Source organism: Ambystoma mexicanum, chromosome 12 (genome assembly GCF_040938575.1).
Source record: "Ambystoma mexicanum isolate Mex_15411 chromosome 12, UKY_AmexF1_1, whole genome shotgun sequence".
Lineage (NCBI taxonomy): Eukaryota > Metazoa > Chordata > Amphibia > Caudata > Ambystomatidae > Ambystoma > Ambystoma mexicanum.
Window position 1 is genome coordinate 37858269 of NC_090936.1, and position 20327 is coordinate 37878595.

Below are 20327 nucleotides of genomic sequence, written 5' to 3' on the forward strand. Positions count from 1 at the left end.
TATATGATAGAATATTGCTGGTGTCTTGTACCATTGTTCTCTAGTTTCCATGCGCCACTTCTCTTGGATTTCCTTGATATAATCAACAGGATCTTCGTTCTCACGCATCTTGCGTGAGGTAATTGCTCCTATGTCTGATGTGTCCGGGTACTGTACCCTCAGTGCCTGCCATAAAGCATGCCTGCAGTTTGCGAATGGTGCCCCATCGTGTGATGTGTTTGTTATTGTGACCCCGGGAAAGCCTGCTCTCTTCCAGATGTCATCTGCTGCATCCCCTAATATTGATATTAGAAACCCTTTACATCCCCCACTGCCAATTTCTGTCCTGCAGTGTGTTTTTCCATTTCATATATCCATTTTCCCGCACCTCCACTTAATGATGGGAGCCTGCACTTTATATTTTCCTTGTCTGCATGCTTCGAGGGGACGTATTGTGGTATAACCCCTCCCTTCTCCAGAAGTGGCATTAGGTTGTGTCCTGGTTGGCCCTTTGGGTCCCACACAATCGAATCCGTACACCCCTCCTCTTCTTCCCTGTCTTCTACATCGTCAATGGAGTCCATATTTCCCCTGTTGGTAACTGTTTCTCCTCCATCTCTTCCCTTTCTTTTATCATTTCCTTTATTTAATGTGGGCGTGTGTACTCGTTCTCCCTGCCTGCGTCCAGGTAGGTCTCTAAGCCTGCCTGCATAGGGTGTTAGTTCGTGTGAGAAGGGCGCGAGTTCAGATGGGCATGTTGCACGTAATGAACGTGAGGTAGTGGAGCATGTGGGACGGGATGGTGACGGTGTGGCTGCATGTGTCAGCCTTTCCGCTATTCCTTGCTCTTCCTCCTCACTTCCCTCCGGGTCTTCCTTTCTCCTGCAGATCCATGGTGATTCTCCGTTTGTCCGGGTGATGTATAATTTATCTAAGCTTTCCCTTTCACTCTCTCTCCCTTCCTTCTCTATCCCTTCTCCTTCTTCACTACAAACGTCCTCCATTAATGGCAACCCCAAATCTGTCTTTTTCCCCTTAATCGTCACTGTTCTTAAGTCTATTAGATCCGTTCCTCCCTTGTCTTCATTGCCAATTGCTCCCCTTTGTGCTGAGGTTGTTGCTACTTCTGTGTCTCTGTGTACATACCTCCTTACTTCACTCCCCCCTCTCCGTTCTTCACTTTCCCCCTCATTTTTCTCCGCTATTTCTCTACCAATTTCCTCTCTTTTCCTTTTCAATTCTTCCATTACTTCAATACTCATCTTTTCCATTATCCTTTCTTCTTCTTTCTTCTTTTCCCATCTCGCTCTTTCCTGCTCTAATATACCCTCTATCATCCTTCCTTCTTCGTATTTCCTTGTCGTTTCTGATAGTAATCTCCTTCTCCATATTTCCAATTCCTTTTCTTTCTCTTCTTCTTCCCTTTTCTTGTCACGCAGTGCTGCTCTCGATACCCTTTCTGCTACTGCCTTCACCCTTTCTGCTTCTCTCTTTTTCTCCTCAGTTCGTTCCCTCATTCTGTCCAACTCATCCTTGCTTTCTTTCCTTTCTTGTGCTCTCTCTCTTTCCTCTCTCTCGAGCTGCTTGATCAGTGTATTCTGCTCATCCCTTAATTCTGCTAATCGTTCTTCCAAAATCTCTTCCTTTTGTCGTAACAGCTCCTCCCCCTTTCTTTTCCCCTCTTCCCTTTCCCTTTCGCTCTTTCTGGTGTTGTCCTCGTCCATTTTCCTTACTACCTCCTACTCTTCTTCTGTTAATGAACCTCGTAATTTTAATAATACCTGCGCAGCTACCCAGTCATCCTGTCCTATTCCTGTGATTTGCTCTTTGTCAATCCCCCCTTCCCCTGCGGGTATTTTTGCGCGAGCTGATCCCGTCATGCTGCTCTGCTCCCTTTCTGTGTGGCTACCTGTGGCTGTATATGGTGGCGGGCTGTATGCCGGTTTCGAGTACCCCTCAGCTGCCCTTAATTGAACCATGTCTCGTAGTTCCGTTAAAGGATATAACCCCCCTTCCTCCTTTTTCACTACCTTCGCTAGGGGTATATCGTCGCTCTGTTCCTTTTTTATTTCCTTCTCTTTTATGTTGTTACTCTTTTCTCCTCCCTCTTCTCCGTTCCCCGTGTTCTGTGTGCCTTCACTCTCTTTGTCCCCGTTCTCTCCTTCCTTCTTAATCTTCTCTTCCATTGGTTCCCCCATAATAAACATTTCGTTTGGTCCTGGTCGGGACCCTTGGAACATCCTCCATAAATTAAACACCTCTACGTGGTGCATCAACTCCTTCCCCTTGTATGTGTTATGCAGATGGTTTAATAGTGAATGTTGGGTATATGGATTCGAGACTGCCATTAGGCGGCCATGGTGTCGTCATTTTGTTGTCCGTCCCCTGTGTCCATTCTATGCTATACTTGATCAGTTTCTCCCTATGGGGTGACAGTGTTTTACATATGTGCTGTAGTGGGGTAGTGAGGGTGTTCCCCCACCCTCCCGATCCTGCCCCGTGTGACATAGTAGCGTTTCACTTGTTATCCTTCCCCTATTTGGTAGCGGTTATCTTACTAACAGTTTACACTATACAGCCTTAGATCTTTAGCTGGCCCCGTAAGTTTGGGGACTTACGATAGTCCGCTAAGAAAAATTAGTAAAATATAGCATTTACATTTGTATATTCTTTTCTTTCTTTTCTTCCTTTACCGAACACCTTTACGGCCCCCTGCGGCCGAGGCGCACGTAGCCCCCTGCGGCTGCGTGCCCCTTGTGGCGTTCTTATACAGCCGTCCCACTTTCTTATACCCCTCCTCCTCTTTCTTCACTTGCTGTGGTCGGCGTTCTCCGTGTGCATCCACGTCCCCCTTTTCACCCTCCCCCAATCTACTCGTTACCGTTTATCTCCGTCTCCACTCCCTTACCATAATTCTCTTCCCCACCACTCTCCAAAAGAAAAAAAATGCCTCGTATTCGAGATGTCCTATGAAAGCCCTACTGGTGACGTCACCGATCTCTTAAAACTACTGGTAAATTCTTCATATGTTTTTTTTTTTTAAAGTTCAAAATACGCTTGCAATCTACCCCCGTTAACCCCACAGCTGTCCTCCTGTCACGTCTGGAACAAGGTAATCAACAATATAATCGGACTGCGCACGCTGCATCGCCTCACGTGTGATATGCCCCTCGACAGGAGGGCTTAACCAGTCAATTATCTTCCGTATTGGGCAACCAGCTAGCTACCGCCTACAGGGAAACGTCATCTATCTAACGAGTTTCCTGCTCGATCAATAGGGATCCTCATCTACTCATTGATCAATAATTACCAAATCGTAGGAAACCGTACACACACACACGCCCTTACACGTGGTCGCGATCTAGGCCAATCAGTGTCTACGAGCGGTCGCACGTGATGTTTTCGTGCTTAGCCCCCTTTTCTCCCGTAACATAGCGGACTCCTCTCGCACTTGTCCAGCTACCATTCATTGCACCGTCAACACTAATTTATCAAACCTTCGCTGCGCGCCTGTGCAACACCTCCCGCCTCCCGTATTCAGTTCCTCCCACCTCCCTCACAATTTCACATTGCTTGTTGTGCGTGGCATACTCACCAAGTTCTCTTGATGCGGGGCCGCTCGACTGCGTGCACCCCTCCAAGCGGCTCGCCGCCTCCCCTCGTCTGGACCACGTCTGGACACTCGCCAACCGCGGGTGGGATACTTCTCAACCGGCTCCCGAAGGCCAATATCCGGATTGCGCTGTCCGGTCTTCTCGCAGTTCCGCGATGGTCCTGTAGTCCTCAAAAGGGGGCAGCGGCAGAGGGGTCCGCGCCGCCGTGCCTCCTCGCAACGGGAGCACTCGGAAAAATGAAAATAAAATCAGATCTTAAACAGATCTCAGCAGTGCCTCCAACTTGTCGGGGGGAAGTTCTGCCGGGGTCGGCTGGGCCATCCGCAGACCTCTGGGCAGGGAGGCCCCAACCCCTCCCGTATATCCCAAAAAATTGAGTATGAGACACACGCAAGGAGCAAGGTGATTCTGCTGTTTATTAAACAAAACGGCAAGGATGGGTCAAGGATCGTACGCGTCCGTCCTGACACTCTCTCTCATTGTGGGGCTCGCAGGCCCTTTTTACCTTAGTATGACGCGCTACTTGCGTCACCTTGGAAAGTTAGCAAAAAACCTATCGCCACTCTGGATTGGTTCCTCGAGTGGTAGGGTTAGTATAGCATACGTATAGAGAGCGATATTAGTGGTTAAGGGTTAGTCAGGTGGTATACATGGGTTGTCCCTTCAATTCGATACATGAAAATTGTTACATGAAGACCCCTGAGGATTGGCTAATGTTAATGGCACCAGTGATAAGAGCCCCATGTTCTGATTGGTCCATTCACGAGCCCCCCAGTCTGGGACCATCGCTGTTCCCAGCTCGCGGTGCACCTGTCATTTGCAACAATGTTTCACAATGTATGTGCAGACAATGTGAAGATTTATTCATATGCTGGAAGGCCGACTACTCCCACCGCCGCAGATGTCCATTGAGTCGCTTAATTGTATCTGCCTATGTCCTGAAACGGGGGATCCAGGCGCCTCCCTTCTCCTGAGCCTGGCTTAATTTGTAGGTGTGACCTTGGCGTCGGCTCGTAGCATGCGAGTTTGCAACATTGTGCCCTTGACTGTCTGCTCTCACCGGGCTCATTCTGCAGGGTCAGCAACTGTACTCTTGCTCATTCAATGTTCATGGAAGTTCTTGCTTGCGGCCTACTTGGGCCTGGTGCACGGGTGGAACCATTTGATACACAGCGCTTTGGGTTATGGTATCATATTGCTTTATCCCCAGTATCAGGTCTTCGTTATATTTCTCATTGTAATACATGGGTTTAGGAGAAGCGTGAGCAAGCGTTTTGGATGAGTTCATTGTGCATCTTGCGTTTCTGCATTTTGAAAAGCCCATGTGAAAAATAATAAAGATGCGCGTCAGTGAGTGTGTCCGTCACCTACGTCATAGCACTGAATATGTTCTTCGTGTGGATTGGTGTGGGAGTGTCCAGTGTGCATGTTTGCATGGGTGTGCCAACCGTAGGCTGGGTCGTCATGGCATCTCTAACGATGTGTTGATTTAGTGTTGGATGGTTCAGTCGAGTCCATCCATGTCGCAGGTGTCGGCATGGGCAGGGCAGGCGGGTGGGCACATCCGTATGTTACTGTACCAGGGTATTTGGTCGTCTGGTAGATGGGCAAACTCCTCTCGTGGCGGGTGCCTAGGCCGTGATCCTCTGGTCCAGTGGTGTGAGGGGATTGGTGGGAGCCTTTTGTTCCATTCTCCCACTTCACACTGACAAACTCTTCATGGGCCGAATGACAGAGAAGAAAGGTGGCAGTGCTGGGGTAGGCTTTACTTGGGGGAAAGAGGTTTTAGGTGAGAGGAGAGCAGAAAGTGGTCAGTCCAAGAGAGAGGAGTAGTGAGAGGGTTAGAGAGGGGGATGTCTGAGGAGATGAGGACATCCAAGGTGTGTCCAGCAGAGTGGGTCGGACCATAGGGTAGAATGGAAAGGGAGAGAGAGTCTCAGTTTGCAAAAGAGACCAGAGGAGGGATTACAAGTATTCATGTGGATGTTGAGGTATCAGAGGAGGAGAAGTTGAGAGGTTGAGCCAAGGAGAAGAGAGGTCAGCCCATTCTGAGAGGAAGAGGGTGACCGGGCCAGGAGACCTGCAGATGGTGGCCACAGTCAGAGAGAGGCCAGGTGAAATACAGAGCGTGGAGACGAGGCATTCAAAGGAGGAGTGAGCCTGCATAGGAAGGACAGAAGCAGGGACAAACTCTGGAAAGATCAGTGCCACTCCACGCTGGGACGGTTAGTTCTGGGCTCAGAGAGGATCTTGTAGCCCTCAGGGAGGAGAGAGTCAAAACTTGTGACAGAGATGGCTGTGAACCATGTCTCAGTGAGAGCGAGGACATCCAGGTCAAGATCTTCAAGGAGGTGGCAGATGTCAGAGGAATGTTAGACAGCAGAGTGAGAGTAACTATGTGGAGCAGGATGCCACATTTGAAAGACTTCCGAGAGGGGTGCAGGAGTGAGGTACACCCAGCGGAGGCAATAGAAGGACCTGAGACTGGACAGAGGCAGTAGACGGAGGTGGCATAGGGGCCGGAGTGGAGGAGGAGGTGGGTGCCAGAGTGGCGGCTAAGGAGGAAGGAGGTGGCAGAGTGGCCAGAGAGCTATTAGAAGGAGTGGCAGAAGAAGGGAGGAAATTGATCAGACGCAAGAGACCCCTATCAAGAAGAAGGAGATTGGGCTGAGAGCCCTGAACCATGACGGTGCCACTATTAATAGGAGAGTAGGAGAAAGGAGAGAGAACATAGACTGTGTAAGGGTAGGTCTGGAGAGGGAACGACAAAGAGGATGTTAGTTAGAGTCTGTCAGGAGGAAGCGCTGATGTGGTTATCAGCGATAAGGAGGCCTGGGTTTGAGACCAGGATGTCCCTCTTGAACTGTTTTCTTCAAGTCTTAATGAGAGGAATAGTATGGGAGATAGAGTAGCAGTTTGAGAAGATGGGGGAGATTGAGAGCACCATAGAGCGTGCGAGGAGGCAAGAGGGGAGAGTGAGGGAGGAAAAGAAGCACAGCCCAGAGTCGTGCACCACAGGAAGCACTGGAGGGGGAGGGTTTACACAGGGTGGAGAACTTTTATGTTGGAGCTGTTTATTCTTTCTTTACAAACTCTTTTGCAATCACCTAAGGTTAAAGACATTTCCCATTTCACTGTATAGTTTAGTTTATAGTGCGAGGGTCAGAACAGACCTTTTGGACACAAGGACGGTTTTGATTTTGACATCCTGACAGAGACAGATCCTTTGTTTTTTGTTTTAGGTAGGGAAATTACTTTTGGAGTAGGGTCAGAGAGACCTTTTCCCAACCCTTTTGTTTTCAATAAAAGTCTTTAACCAAAAACATGTGTCTGAGTTTCATTCTTGACCCCTTAAAATACCCAACAGTAAAGGGGTGATTATGAGTTTGGTAATACATTCACACTTGTTTACCGTTACTACATGCAGAAACTACTGGGAGGCCCAGTTGGTCTGCATGATTACAAGTCATGCGGACCATACCCTTTCGCCCCAATATGTAGTCCGATAGCTGGAAATGACTGCATCCGGTACTGGTTTTGTGTGGCGGTAAAATCCCTCACACAAGACCAGCCAGTAAAATAGACTGCAAAATAAATATCGTAATTTGTTGGAGTGGTAAACACTGGATAATGGCAATTACAGAGTGTTTACCACTACAAGTCCCTGTCAGGGGAGGAAAGAAGCCTAATCCCTGATGCCCTAGTAGGTGACCGAGCGTCTGCAGATGGGCCTCCTCTCAGGAACTCCTTACCTTTAGCTGCCGCATTGCGGAGGGTGGCAGAACCGAGGAGGGTGGCACCAGCACCGCAATGAAGCATGGGGAAACCAGTTAATGCAAGTAGGCCCGCCACAGCAACATCCCAGGGAGTGCCAGGAGAGGTGGCACCAACCTCAAGGACAACGCTGCAGAAAGACCACAAGGCGATGCACCAACCTGCTGGAACCGCTACAATGTAAAAAAAAAACACTAAACCACCAGGAAGGTTTATTATAAACAAAGGCCTCCAGGAAGGACTTAAAACCCCACATGCCCACAGGGAAATGTTATAATAAAAATGGGCCCACAGGTGGGCTTTAACAATAAGGAAACAAAGTTCCCTGTTCACCCTGATTTGACCCACATCACAAACACAACACCACCACAAGGATAAAGGGACAGGGCTTACAGGCACTTTTTGAAGCCTCCTCCCAGCCCTCCCTGTCACACCCCTCTGAATAAGTTAAGTCATTGGCAGGGAGAGATGGCCAACCATGGGAGGGGGTGGGCTATTTAAGAGGTAAGTGGGGAACAGTTTAGGGTGGGTTGCAGTTGGGTGAGGACAAGAGATGGAGGAGAATGTGCAAGAGATCAGAGGAGGAGAGTGTGGAGATTACTGGGTAGAGGGATCTGTGGAGCAGTTGTGCGTGGTTGTCAGTGTATTAGCAGTAGAGCTGAAGTAGGCAGAAAGTAGTTGTGGTTGTAAGTGGGTATTAGTGGTAGTGAAAGTGAGAAGGCATAGTAGAGTAGGAGTAGTACATTTGGAGAGGTGGAGTGGTAGTAGTAACAAGGAGGTGAAGTAGCAGGAAGGAGGGGGGAGCAGGGAGTAGTCAGACGGTAGTGGTAGATAGCAGCAGTAGCGAGTAGAGGAGTAGAAAGTGGTCTGCCACATCATTTCTAATTTCATCAGGACCCTCTATCTGAGAGAGACCCTTGATCTTTTTTCAATATGGTGTCATATTGTTGGACATCCCCGAATCACTGATGGTTTGGATACATCTTCCAAGTTTCAAGGGTTTGTTGCTTGCACAAAGCGTACCCTTAGTTTTCCAATTGCCCAGATGTACAAATCAGTTTCTGGCATAATCAAAATTGGTAATAATTACAAGTTCCCGGAGTTGATGATTCGTGGCAGTGAGGATGGCGTGATAGATGAGCATCATCTATGCCATCTACCGGAAGACCAATTGTGCAACTGAGGGAGAGTTCAGGGAAATCATTCACGCTAGCTCGTCATTTCTTCTCACAATTTCAGCGGTACAGCAGGAATATCTATCCACGTACTGTGTGGGCCTTCCCCGACAGGTGATTCCTCCACGCGCCTTATGCAGAGAAGTTAGGTGTTCTCCCATATTACTGCTAGTTTCGTAATCCTCTTCTAGATCTTCGGCACAGTCATGTAGAATTACCAATCCACGAGCCATCATACTATTATTTTGGTCATTCCTGATACTCCCTTGCCTTTGCATTGGAAATCACCCAATTAACCTGGTCATGCTTCTGCTATAAGACCAGAGTTAAAAATATATTGTGGCGGATACTTCCCTTTCAGGAGGAACTCTTTGTTCTTCATGGGGTGAACCAAACAAGGCGGTAGGGACAGACTTATTTGAATTGTTTCACAGCCTGGTAAGTCCACCAGGATATCGGCAAACTGTATTACCGTTACCAACACTCAGACCAGCAGAATTATCACCAGATTATGAGTGACGGTAAGGGTGGTAAATCCCCATTCCATGGAGTCCCATAGGACTCCATGGGTCAGGGGCGATGCTGGGGGGGTGGCTAAGGGGGCTATAGCCCCTGATCTTTTGGTTGTAGCCCCGGATAGACTCTCGGGAGCTACAGCCAAAAGACTAGCTAGCCCCCAGTCCCAACAGTTCCGACATCAGCATAGCCCCGGGTCTTTTCCAGACCTAGCAACTCCCCTGCCATGGGGACTTGCCGGTATTACCAGCACTGGTTATACCAATGCCGGTAACACTGGCTATTTTTTGCTGGTAGGGTGTCGGAAATACCTCCAGCTACCAGCTAGAGGCAACTCCACCACCCCACTGGCAAACTTGTACTTTACTGATGTGGAAATATGCTGATATACGGTAATACTGGCACGCTCATACTGCACCGGCAAAGTCGTAATGAGGCCCTATGGCTTGGAAAATTATCCAATGCCATTCCAGATTTTTGATAATCTTTTTGAGTGTTGCAAGTCTTTCGGTATATCACCAATGAACAGTTTTACATTGAAATATATTTGGAATCAATGGTCATTTCAATAGAGGTGTCCTTAGACGAAATGGCATTTTTCGATCATTATTGTCAACCAGTATTTGAATGGTATCCTCTTTGTTCCATTACCTTACCTGCTCGTAGGGAAGGTGCCCTGTCATGTCAGTGATCATTTTTCTGGGGCGTTGGCATGCTCCTTGATGTGGTTGCTGGAGGCAGTGACTATTGATCTGAACGAGTGCACCGATGAGTAGTGGCTAAGCCGCCTACTCCGCCTCCCACTTGTACAGATCAACAGTGATCCCAATCATAAAGGGGAAACTGACAGAGTCAAGAGATGCACCCCCTTTATATTTTGTGGTAACGTGGGTCGAGGGTAGGAAATACTCCATGAAAAACCAAGTCCCTGAGTTTTAGGATAAAATACTCGAGGCGCATAAAGCGGGACAAAGGATGTCTCTAAAAGATTCTTCCAGAATATTCCATTCAACACCGCTTAACCCTTCCAGGAGGCAAGACAATAGAAATGGGAGTGGTGAACTGTCTATCTTGGTGGCTTCCTGCATTTTTGACATTCCTCATTTCAAATGATTGGAATCTTCGGGAGTGTGTTTTGATCTCCGACGGATAAGCAGATGACGGGTGAACTCTGCCATATTGCACAGTTCCTGATGCACAAACGCAGAAGCCAAACTCTGTGTGCAGTACTAACAGTCATGAGCATAACTAATTGTTGTACATCAAAGAGAAAAGATAGATAGATAGATAGATAGATAGATAGATAGATAGATAGATAGATAGATAGATAGATAGATAGATAGATAGATAGATAGATGGATAGATAGATAGACTCCACAGTAGTTCTTATGGCTGCTTGTTCTTCCACAGGTGCCTCGACACTACAGAATTTCTCATCACCAGGGTCATTATGGGGGGACCTTTAGGATTGAAAGGGCACTCAATACTGTGTCAAGGACAACAGAGGTGTCTTAAGGTTTATTAGTACCCGCCGAGGGACAATCAGAGTGTTACAAACAAAGACATTTGGCCCAAATGTCAGGGCACTGTGACCAAGCAAGTCCTCCGGATATTCATAGAGCAGATATCTGGGCCTATTGTGATTTCAGGACCATGGGATCAAAAGAAAAGAGGGTCCTGTCAAGAGACTGCTAAGATTATCGAAAAGCAAGATGCCGTCTAGAAAGTTGAAATCGGAAACTGGCTTTCCCCATTCCCTTATTCCCTCACCCCCACTCCTCTGATCCAGTAGATTACACATTGAACCAATGAAGGCAGAGTAGTCAATGTGAGGCTCAAGGGGGATCTGTCTGCTTCATGTAGATCACCAAGAGGGCTGCTAAACCCTGTTCTGGAATCAGAAAGTGTTGGTGCTTCACGCAAGTCTCTGTACAGGTGTCCATGTAGTGGAAGGGAAACTAGACAGTTTCCTGTACCTAACTTCATATGGAAATAAAGAAATAAAAAACAGAGTGTTATGCTATATACATACAAATATCCAAAGCAGAACTGGTACTTTACTCGGAGGGAGTTCGCTGTAGGGGCCCTGGCCCCATTCTACAGTCCAGCCATTTTCTTATGTTCACATGTTCCACACACCCACAAGGAGTGAAGGGGGGCATTAAAGCTGACAGAATGGGGCTGTCATGGTGAAGGGAAAGGCCACAGTAAGATGAAAGGGAAACTCTGGGATTGCAAGGGGAACGGTGGTGATATCCTGAGACATGATCATGAGACTTGGGCTGTAGAGAAGATTAGAGTGCAGGAGCCTTTCTCCTGCTGCTGGTAGAGCATCACGAAAGCCCTCAAATGGGGCGGGGTAGCAGCCATTCCCATATCACGGAGAAGCGGGCATGGGAAAACATTGGAGAAGAGGGTCAAAACGTGGAGAATGTCCTTGGCGTGGGAGAGAAAAGGGGATGAAAAATTAGCAGACGGAAGAGAAGTGGGGGAAAGACCGCTGTGGGGTGCGAGCGGGAAGAGTAAAAGGGTGCAAAGGGCAAACATGCCGGAAGTGTAGGCTTGGTACATCGTTGTATAAGAACATGGGTAGGGCAAAACATATAAACTGGGGTTTTGGATGAAAAGATGAGCTGCGTGGAAGGAGAAAAGTGGGGCTACAGAGGGGTTTCAATGAACACGATTCATATGGTATAAAGGCAAAAATCACAGATTAGCTGCCACAATGAGAGGGTGACTGATTACGGGGTGCTTGCCAAACGTATGCTACCTAGAAATAACATGCCTAAACAACACCAGCGATAAACACAAAGAAGGGGGCTAACCCCTGGAACCGGGGGTGGGGGGGCGTGAGGCGTTGGGATTTAAAATAAGGACCAGCATAAAGAGACTATAGATAGAAGCAGTCGGCAAGGTAGTTGAGGGCAAGACCTGGGTTTGATATGAAGAAGTGGGCAAGTTGGGAGGTGCTGGGGTGAAAGAGGAGTTTTGCATGGAGAGCTATTCAGCTTGGTTTATGTGGGGAGAGATGGAGGTGTTCTACACGGGTTGGCAAAGTGTTCATGTAGCCAAGTCGAGAATTTCGTTGAGAGTATCGAAGGAGTAGAGGCAAAGACCAAGAAGTTGGAATGATATGATATGGCATTTATGTACAATAGTTAATTGGCTGTAATGCACAATAATTCAATTGTAATTGTAATTGGTTGTCTATAACGTGCTTAATAGCCAGAGGCGGCCCTGGGGATCGAACCTATGTTGCTCCACTTCTACACGTTGCCCCTCAGCTATCCTCCGAGGCCAATGGCTGTAATGCACAATATTTAAGCTTGCTGAGAACTAGAGTGGAGGCAAGTGTGTTTGTGAAGTGTTGGGAGGTGCTGGTTGATTGTGCTGGTGTTGAGGAGGTTGAGCCTGGCTGCGGCTGGTGGCAGTGTAGAAATTGAGTAGGTTCAGGTCACTACCAAACACAACCCCAAGGTTGACAGCCTAGTGTAAGACAGTGAGGTGATCCGATGGAAAAGAGATGGACGGGAGAGTGGGGTTCACGTTGGAGGTCAGGAGAAAGAAGACTTCTGGTAGATGGCTGTAAGGCAGTTGTTTACGCTTTCTGAGATAGGGTATTGTTCCAGAATGTCACCAGGATTATGGCAACATTACAAAGACTGCGCCTTTGTGCAATATCAACATCCCGACCCCCATTACATAGACTAAGAGGAGCAAGGGTTGCAGGGGTGTCCCCCACTCCCCTTGTTCAGGGTAATGGGGATCAGGGGTTGCAGGGGTGTCCCTCAATTCCATTCGCTGGAGAGCGGGAGACAAGAAAGTATAAGAAGAAAAAAAAGAACACTGCAGCGCAAGCTCCGACCCACTTAAGTGGGTGGGAACTGACGCTGCAGGGATAGAGGAGAGTCGGCGGCACTCTTCTGTGTGTGCCAGTGGGAAGGTAAAGGCATTGGGGGGCGGGTAGGGGGATGCGGGATCTATGGGATCAGTGCACTGCGCCGTAATGGAAGCTGCCATTTTCGTAGTCGTCGTTACGGGCGGTGCAGTGATCCCATAGATCCTGATATAGCAGAAGTGAAAGACGGGAAGAGAATACAATCTGGCTATCATCAGCAAAGAGGGGATAGTTGAAGCCAAAAGAAAAACAAAGATTGAATAGAGAGGAGGTGTAAAGTGTGGAGGGCAGTGGACCGGGACTGATCCTTGGGGAACACCCACTGCGAGTGGTGTGAGCGAGGAGTTAGAATTCCACGAGATGCACAAAGAGCACTCACAGAAATAGGAGGCGATCCATTCAAGAAGAGGGCTTTTAAAACCAAGTGAGGAAAGAGGTTGAAGGAGGGAGGGGTGAACCACAGTGTCGAAGGCTTCAGGGAGCTCAAATAGAATGCTATGATAAGTCATTTATACCGCGCCTGTACACAGGATTTTCTAGGCGTGACAGGACAAGGTACGGAAGACAAAGGGAGGACAAGACAAACAATCTTACTAGGCCTTGTGTCATTCAGATCGTGCAAGTGCAACAGTGCAAAGTGCAGGAGGAAGGGAAGGGGGAAGTGCCAGGGAGCTGGAAGGGGGAGTACAATCAGGGCAACGCAGCTCTGGGTGAGTGCTAGGAGGTAGGGGACTGTCGAGGTTACAGTTACAGCCTCTAATTGCGCAGTAGGCACAGAGGAAGTGCAGGGGAGACTGATCATGGAGGAGCCAGGTACCCAGTGACACTCTGAGGGTAGCCAACCAACCAGTCGGCGTAGCGGACAGGTAGGTCAGCAGGGGAGGGAGAGAGAGAGAAAGTAGAGGAGAAAAGGAAGGTCTTGAGCTGCTTCTGGAACTTCAGGAGTTCCGGCTCAAGTTTGAGACGGGCAGGGAGGCCATTCCAGAGGGAGGCACCTGCAGCAGAGAGAGAGATCTACCCCCACTCTCTGCCTGGAGAAGCATCTGGCCCTCAGGGAGTTTGAGGTAGCTGTGCAAAGGGCTCGACAACAAAGGAATTTAGGAAGCGAGAACGTTTGATGTAGTGCGGATCCCAGCCCCAGAAAGCCTTGTGGATGATGCAGAGGGTCTTGAACTTGATCCTTGCAGCCACCGGGAGCCAGTGGGGAGATTTCAGTGCTGAAGAGATGGTATACAGTTCTTTTGCCGCGGGATATTTCGTTGCGGGACTTTTCATCGCCGATTTTTTATCGAAAAATAAATTGTTTTTTTTTTTGGTGGGGGTGTAAAAATTAATTAAATATTTGTGATTGAAAGGGATTAATAAAATAAAATGGGGGGTTTGTGGGGTTACACCCCCCCAAAAAAAAAAACAGTTTTTTTCGATAACAAAACGGTGATGAAAAGTCCTGCGATGAAAAATCCTGCAGCAAAATAACATAGAACCTGAAGAGATACGGAGGCCAAGGATAAGTCTTGGGGTCCTGTTCTGGATTATTTGCAGAGTGCCGAGGGTAGAGGAAGGCGGATTGAGAAAGAGGTTGTTGCAGTAGTCCAGCCTGGACAGAACCAGAGCTCTGGAGACAGTGAGCTTCTGGGGGAAAGTGAGAAAAGGTAGAATACTTCTGAGGAGGTGCAGCAGGAAGTGGGACTTCTTAGCAAGGTCCGTGATGTGAGGAGAGAAGGAGAGAGTGGAGTTGAAGATGACACCAAGGTTTATTGCCTCACAAGAAGGCGAGGGAAGCGGACCTAAGGAGGGCGGCAAGAATGAGAGAGGGAAGGCGGGAGCTGGGGTCCCAATGAGAAAGATCTCCGTCTTACTGGCATTAAAGCCGAGATCGTTGGAGGTGTACCATTCCTGAATCGCGTATAGACAGTCAGGAATGAGCGAAAGAGGAGAGCAGGCTGGGGGGAGCCGAGTGTCATCTGCATAACACTGAAAATGATGGTCTCCATGTAACGAATCAGGGGTGTTCTTGAAAAGGGATATGTATTTTTGCGCAAAAAGGGCTCAATGTGACTCAACCAGTCTCTAGGGCCCAATAATGGACCGAGGGGGCAGTTAGTAGTCAATAGTACCTTCTTTGCAGTTCTTAGTGGTTTGCCAGCACTGAACCAGACTTCTTAGCACTGTGGCAAGATCAGCAGTGTGGAAAAGGCAGCAGGAAGATAGCTCATGGGAAACATGCTCGCCTTGGAAGCAAGAAACGCAGAGCAACACAGGTTCGATCCCTGGGTCCGCGCTTAGAAACCTCTGGGTATTAAGCACGTTAGAAATAACCTATCATATCATTACTGAGGGTTCTGCTTGTTCAAATGTGTTGAACAGTTCTTGAGAAACACTTCAAGAAGTTAAACAGTGAAACAAACAGCAGGATCAGGACTGTCTTGGCTCTCAAGGTGCTGTGATGTGCCACTCCAGTGGCTCAGAGACAAGGAGAGTCTTTGCACACAACTGCAGGGGTCCTTAACACTGTGCGGTCCTTAGTGCTGCTGTGGCTGACAGAGGCAGTCCTGTTCCAACAGTAGGTCACCCCCAATGGTCCCCGGGGATGGTTAGCGAATAAAGCTTGCCTCTGCCTTTGGAACACCTGCCTCCACCTCACAACTGGAGGACCTTAGAAAGGTCTGCTCTCTCTCAGCAGTGTCCAAGGAACCTTCTCAAGTGAGGATCCAAAGATGCTTCAAGATGATTACAAGACGTGGTGTGAGATCTATTCTTTTATGGCCAAAAAGTCTCCAGGTGATTAGACTAAAGCGAGCCTGCTTTAGTCGTTCAATGGCTGCCCATGAAATGAGTGGACTTTACCCTGCTGATGTCACACCCAAAGTGCTTTGCTGCAGAGGAAGTGAAAGGCACAGGAAAGAGAGGCAGAGCGATTCAAAATGGTGGATGTCTCCTTCCCTTGAACAGTGTTCCCCTGACTCCTCTAACCCGCCCCTCACCTTCTCTCTAAGAACAAAGGCCTTCCGAAATGCAGCTCCCTGGTGTGAGGCCGGCTCTTTGTGAATGGGCGTGTCCTTGGATTCCTGTTCCCAGGTCAGCGTCCTGTGGAGTGGCTATACCTGGGGAAAGGGTGTTACCTGCCCTTACGAAGGAACAAAGAAGCAATCCCCCTCACCCGCCCCAGGCTAAAGTCTGAACAGTGGGTAGGGGTGAGTCTTGTCTTGGGGGAATACACATAACTCAACCAGCTGAACTGAGCCTACAGGGTTGTCACATGTGTGGTATCAAATTTTATGTGGCTGCAATGATCATAAGTAGGCCCGTACACCATGCCTTCACACAGGCATAGAGCTAGTCTTACAGTTTATCCTGCCACCATCATGGGCTATTTATGGTCATCATAGCTTTTGTATAGGGGTGCCTATCTTAAATGTAGCCCCCCTGAAGTGCAGAAACCTGGCTGTCAATGCAGATGCCAAATGCCCAACTGTGACCTCTGAACCTGCTCTGTGCCACTGGTAGAGCAGGTGATGTAAACCAGGATACTGATGCAGCAGGTCACAGATAACGCAATGCTTTTTGGCCTGGAGTAATTCATGATCCTGGTTCACAGAGAAAGTGCTGGTCATAACTCTGAATTAATCCAGAGTACATAACAGTAGCTTCTTTGTGAATAAAATAGTCTCTCATTGAGAGTAGCACAAATGTACTCATCTTAACATCTTCAGGAACTGGCCCCAGATCATCGTCATGGTCATGAAGACAGGGGCGCAGGCATGCAGTGGTCGCATGCTCAAGAGACCTGGGTGGACACTGTTCGGGCGCCTTTGGCACCAGGCTCATGAACAAAAGTAAACAAGAACATCCATTTAACAACAAAAAGCTTTTATTATGGACATAGCACTTCAGATGCATTAACCTTGAACATTCCATCCATTAAGCATCCCCAAGTGTATTCTTGGGTGCGGCTGCTAATGGATTGCCTTCGCACGTGCTCACTCTCTAGGAGTGGCAGGGTGTGGCTGGTAAGCCGCCCCTAATGGGCATGCCCACGATCTCAGCTATATAAGCTTTCCCAATCCTCAAGACAGACGCTTTGCGTTATTCTGCACATGCAAGCAGCGTAACGCTCACTGTCGCCTGAGGTCAGACTTACCTTTGAAGATCCTGCTTCCTGGACATCCTGCTTCCTGCCAGCATACTTACCAACTGGAGGAACCGGTTCTTACCTGTACATCTCTTTGGCGAACCAAGTATTCATCTTTACACTTTCCGGAACGCTGAAATCTTCATCTTGGCACCGCAGCACGACACGCTCCATCGTCGACAGCACCGCCTGCAAGGAAAAACAGAAGACAAGGTTAGACATTGAAAAAAACAGTCAGTTTAAGGTTGCGCTTCGCCATACTTGGCGCTTTTCCTTCAACCATCACTTACCTGCTGTCATCCATCTTCCATCCGGCCGCGTCTCATGTCTCACAGCTGCATTGAGGCCACATTTCCATCTAAGGGAAGAAAACATAAGAGAGACATTATTGTGGGCATAAATAGGAGCAACATATAACAACATTAAACCAATCATAAGGAGCAGCATAGTCGCAGCTGGACTGGACTAATCCTTATCAGGGATCAGTGAAACTAGATCCCATTCGCCGCTGCCCTGCCAGAAGTAGCAGGACGGAGAGCTTATCTTCCATAATTCACTGGTGAGCTTTATGGGCTGGCGTATGCTCACAGAAACCGTACTTTGGGGTGAAGGGTTCGACAAGTACAACAATCACAGATTAGCGCACTCACACACTCTTATCTCCACGCAGGAGCAGTATCACCACGTACCACCATTCACAGCTTTTCTACTGAGGGAGCGGCCTGAAGGGAGGGCTTCAACCGTGCCCCAACGCCTCTGCAGAGACCAGGTGAGCGTAACAATCGTATAATCATAGTGTCCCTCATGCCAAGGTATCTTTCCGCCAGTCACCCTACACTAAATGTTGGTGTAGCTGATTTGCAATGGAGTAATTATAATTAGTTATTACATTAATTAACTTTGGGGGTATTCTGTTGGGAATACCTAATTTGGCATAGACATGGGGTACTTTATGTGTGATATTACGAGGGGGAGGTATTTGTATGCAATTTAATAAACCAGTCCTATTCCTTTTTTGTTTCTTAAATTTCAAGCAATAATCTCTGTTTCTAATTACAGTGTGTGTATAACAAATGTGGTATAATGGAGTTGTATGCTTTTCTTTTGAGCATATTTTTCCGAATCAACATGATAATGATGATGATACCGATGATGTTGGCGATGATCTTCAAGGCCTACCACTTCCAGCACCTGACTGATCTAGGCCTGGAAGGCACTGGGATCTCCTTCCACTCGCTACTGTACTTAGTTGGTCTTGCAACATGTTTCGGCTCCCGTTTCTATGTGAAGTTTCCCCTGGGTGTTCTGGTGGATAGCGGTGACCTAACTCCAGGCGGATTCACGCTATGCAAAACAACAAATTATAGCGTTAAAAAAAATTAATATATGTGCATCAACCATTAACACGACTGAAACAAGTGCCGCAGAAAGGGAACTTTCTCGTTGCGTGACATAAACTGTTAAAGTTGAGGTGGAAGAGGCAAAATGGCGTATTGTGTAGGATGAGCGGAAGGAGGTCGGTGGATGAAACTCTCCAGCGTCGACGGTTGTGCCAGTCTACTGAATAATGACCATCTCCAGAAATTTGGGTGAGGCAGAATATCCTGTCTGAATATCGATCTGGATCGCAAAACGAATTGGGCCTTTCGGAAGATCAAATAAAGGAAGGTGTACACAGCAAACACACGCATGATGAAAGCGTGCTCTAGTAGGTTTGTTTTGAAAGGAGCATCCCCGCTCCCGGTGTCATACCCAATTAAACTCTCCAGGTAATGACCCCATTTGCATAGTGAGCTGAACCCACAAGTGGGATTTTTAATGGGCGCACCACCTGAGAACAGTAATTGAGAGTGACACCGCTTGAGCTAGTTCGGTGCCTACCCCAATGAAAATTCGACTCTGATTATTTTTAATGTCAGGCTACGAGTCAAACGTCCGGCTGATGGATCTGCTCTTTTCCCCGCACAGGGTGGGGACACAGGGTAGCTTTCATTCCGCTGTGCACCGCACATCGTTGCTTCCCCTAATGGGGACGTCTGATCCTTCCCCCGTCTCATCACGTCAGTGATTGCAATTTAATTTTCTCCATTAATCTGCAAATAATTGGATATCAAACGTCTTTAGTAGCTAAATTGCTTTTTGACGGCGGCTTAATGTGTTTTTTTCTTCAATCTTTATTGCCCTGAATCCGACATAATCGTTTACTAACAAGTAATTATGTAAACATGTATAATTATTACTGGTAAGGTGACAAGATTCTAGCTGATCCCAATAACGGCCCACATATACTTGTGAGAGCCTCGCGAGCTAAAACCTCACTTAAGGTACCAGTGTGCTGCCAGCAGTCACAGGTTCGAATCCCTGGCAGGACAGGCTAAGCCCAGCCCTTTATCCTTCTGAGGTTGATAAATTGAGTACCAAATAATTGAGTGCTAACAGCTACTATTGCAGTGTTTATGAGGTAGTCTAGCGAGCTAAAGCTTCACCTAAGGTAACTGTGTGTTGCAGGTTCGAATCCCATGACAGGCCCGTGCTGTATCTTTCTCAGGTAGATAAATTGAATTACATTTCATTGAGTGATGTAATTAAGGCGATACAGCATCTGAACAGCCCGTGGCTCTCCAAATGTTTTGGACTATGACTCACCTTATCTCTCACCATTGATTGTGCTGGCTAGGGTTGATGGGAGCTGTAGTCCAGAAGAGATGCAGTGTCAGTGGATTAATTTGGTTTGGTCGGTTTTGCATTTACGTATGTTTGCATTTTTGTGTTTATGTGTATGGTGAACACTGGGGGAGGAGAGATGGACAAAGGGTGCAATCAGGTCCATAAACAGTACTTAGCAGGGCGTTAATCGCAGGGGGGAGGACTGCAGGGTCTCTAAACTAGATGTGTGTCAGGCACATTCAACACAACGTTCAGAATGCTTTCTGGTGCCAAAATTCGCCCCAAAACGCTTTAAATGCGGGAAAGTACAGCACCCCCTCTGATTAAGATGTGTTTTTATTATCATTTCTCCAACATCTGGAGCCTTGGACAGCGTCAATTGTGGTTTGCACGTTGGCACGTCTTTGATTCCCCAGCCAAAGTGGGATGAAATACCTCCACTGTTAGCTAGTAAGTGGCTTCCTGCCAACTAACCTGGGACTGCCAGCAGCCATTTTATTTTTTTTATGGAGAAGTTTCTGGAAACACGCTTGCTGAATCCTTTTCTCCTCTTGAAAGAGCAGAGGCCAGAA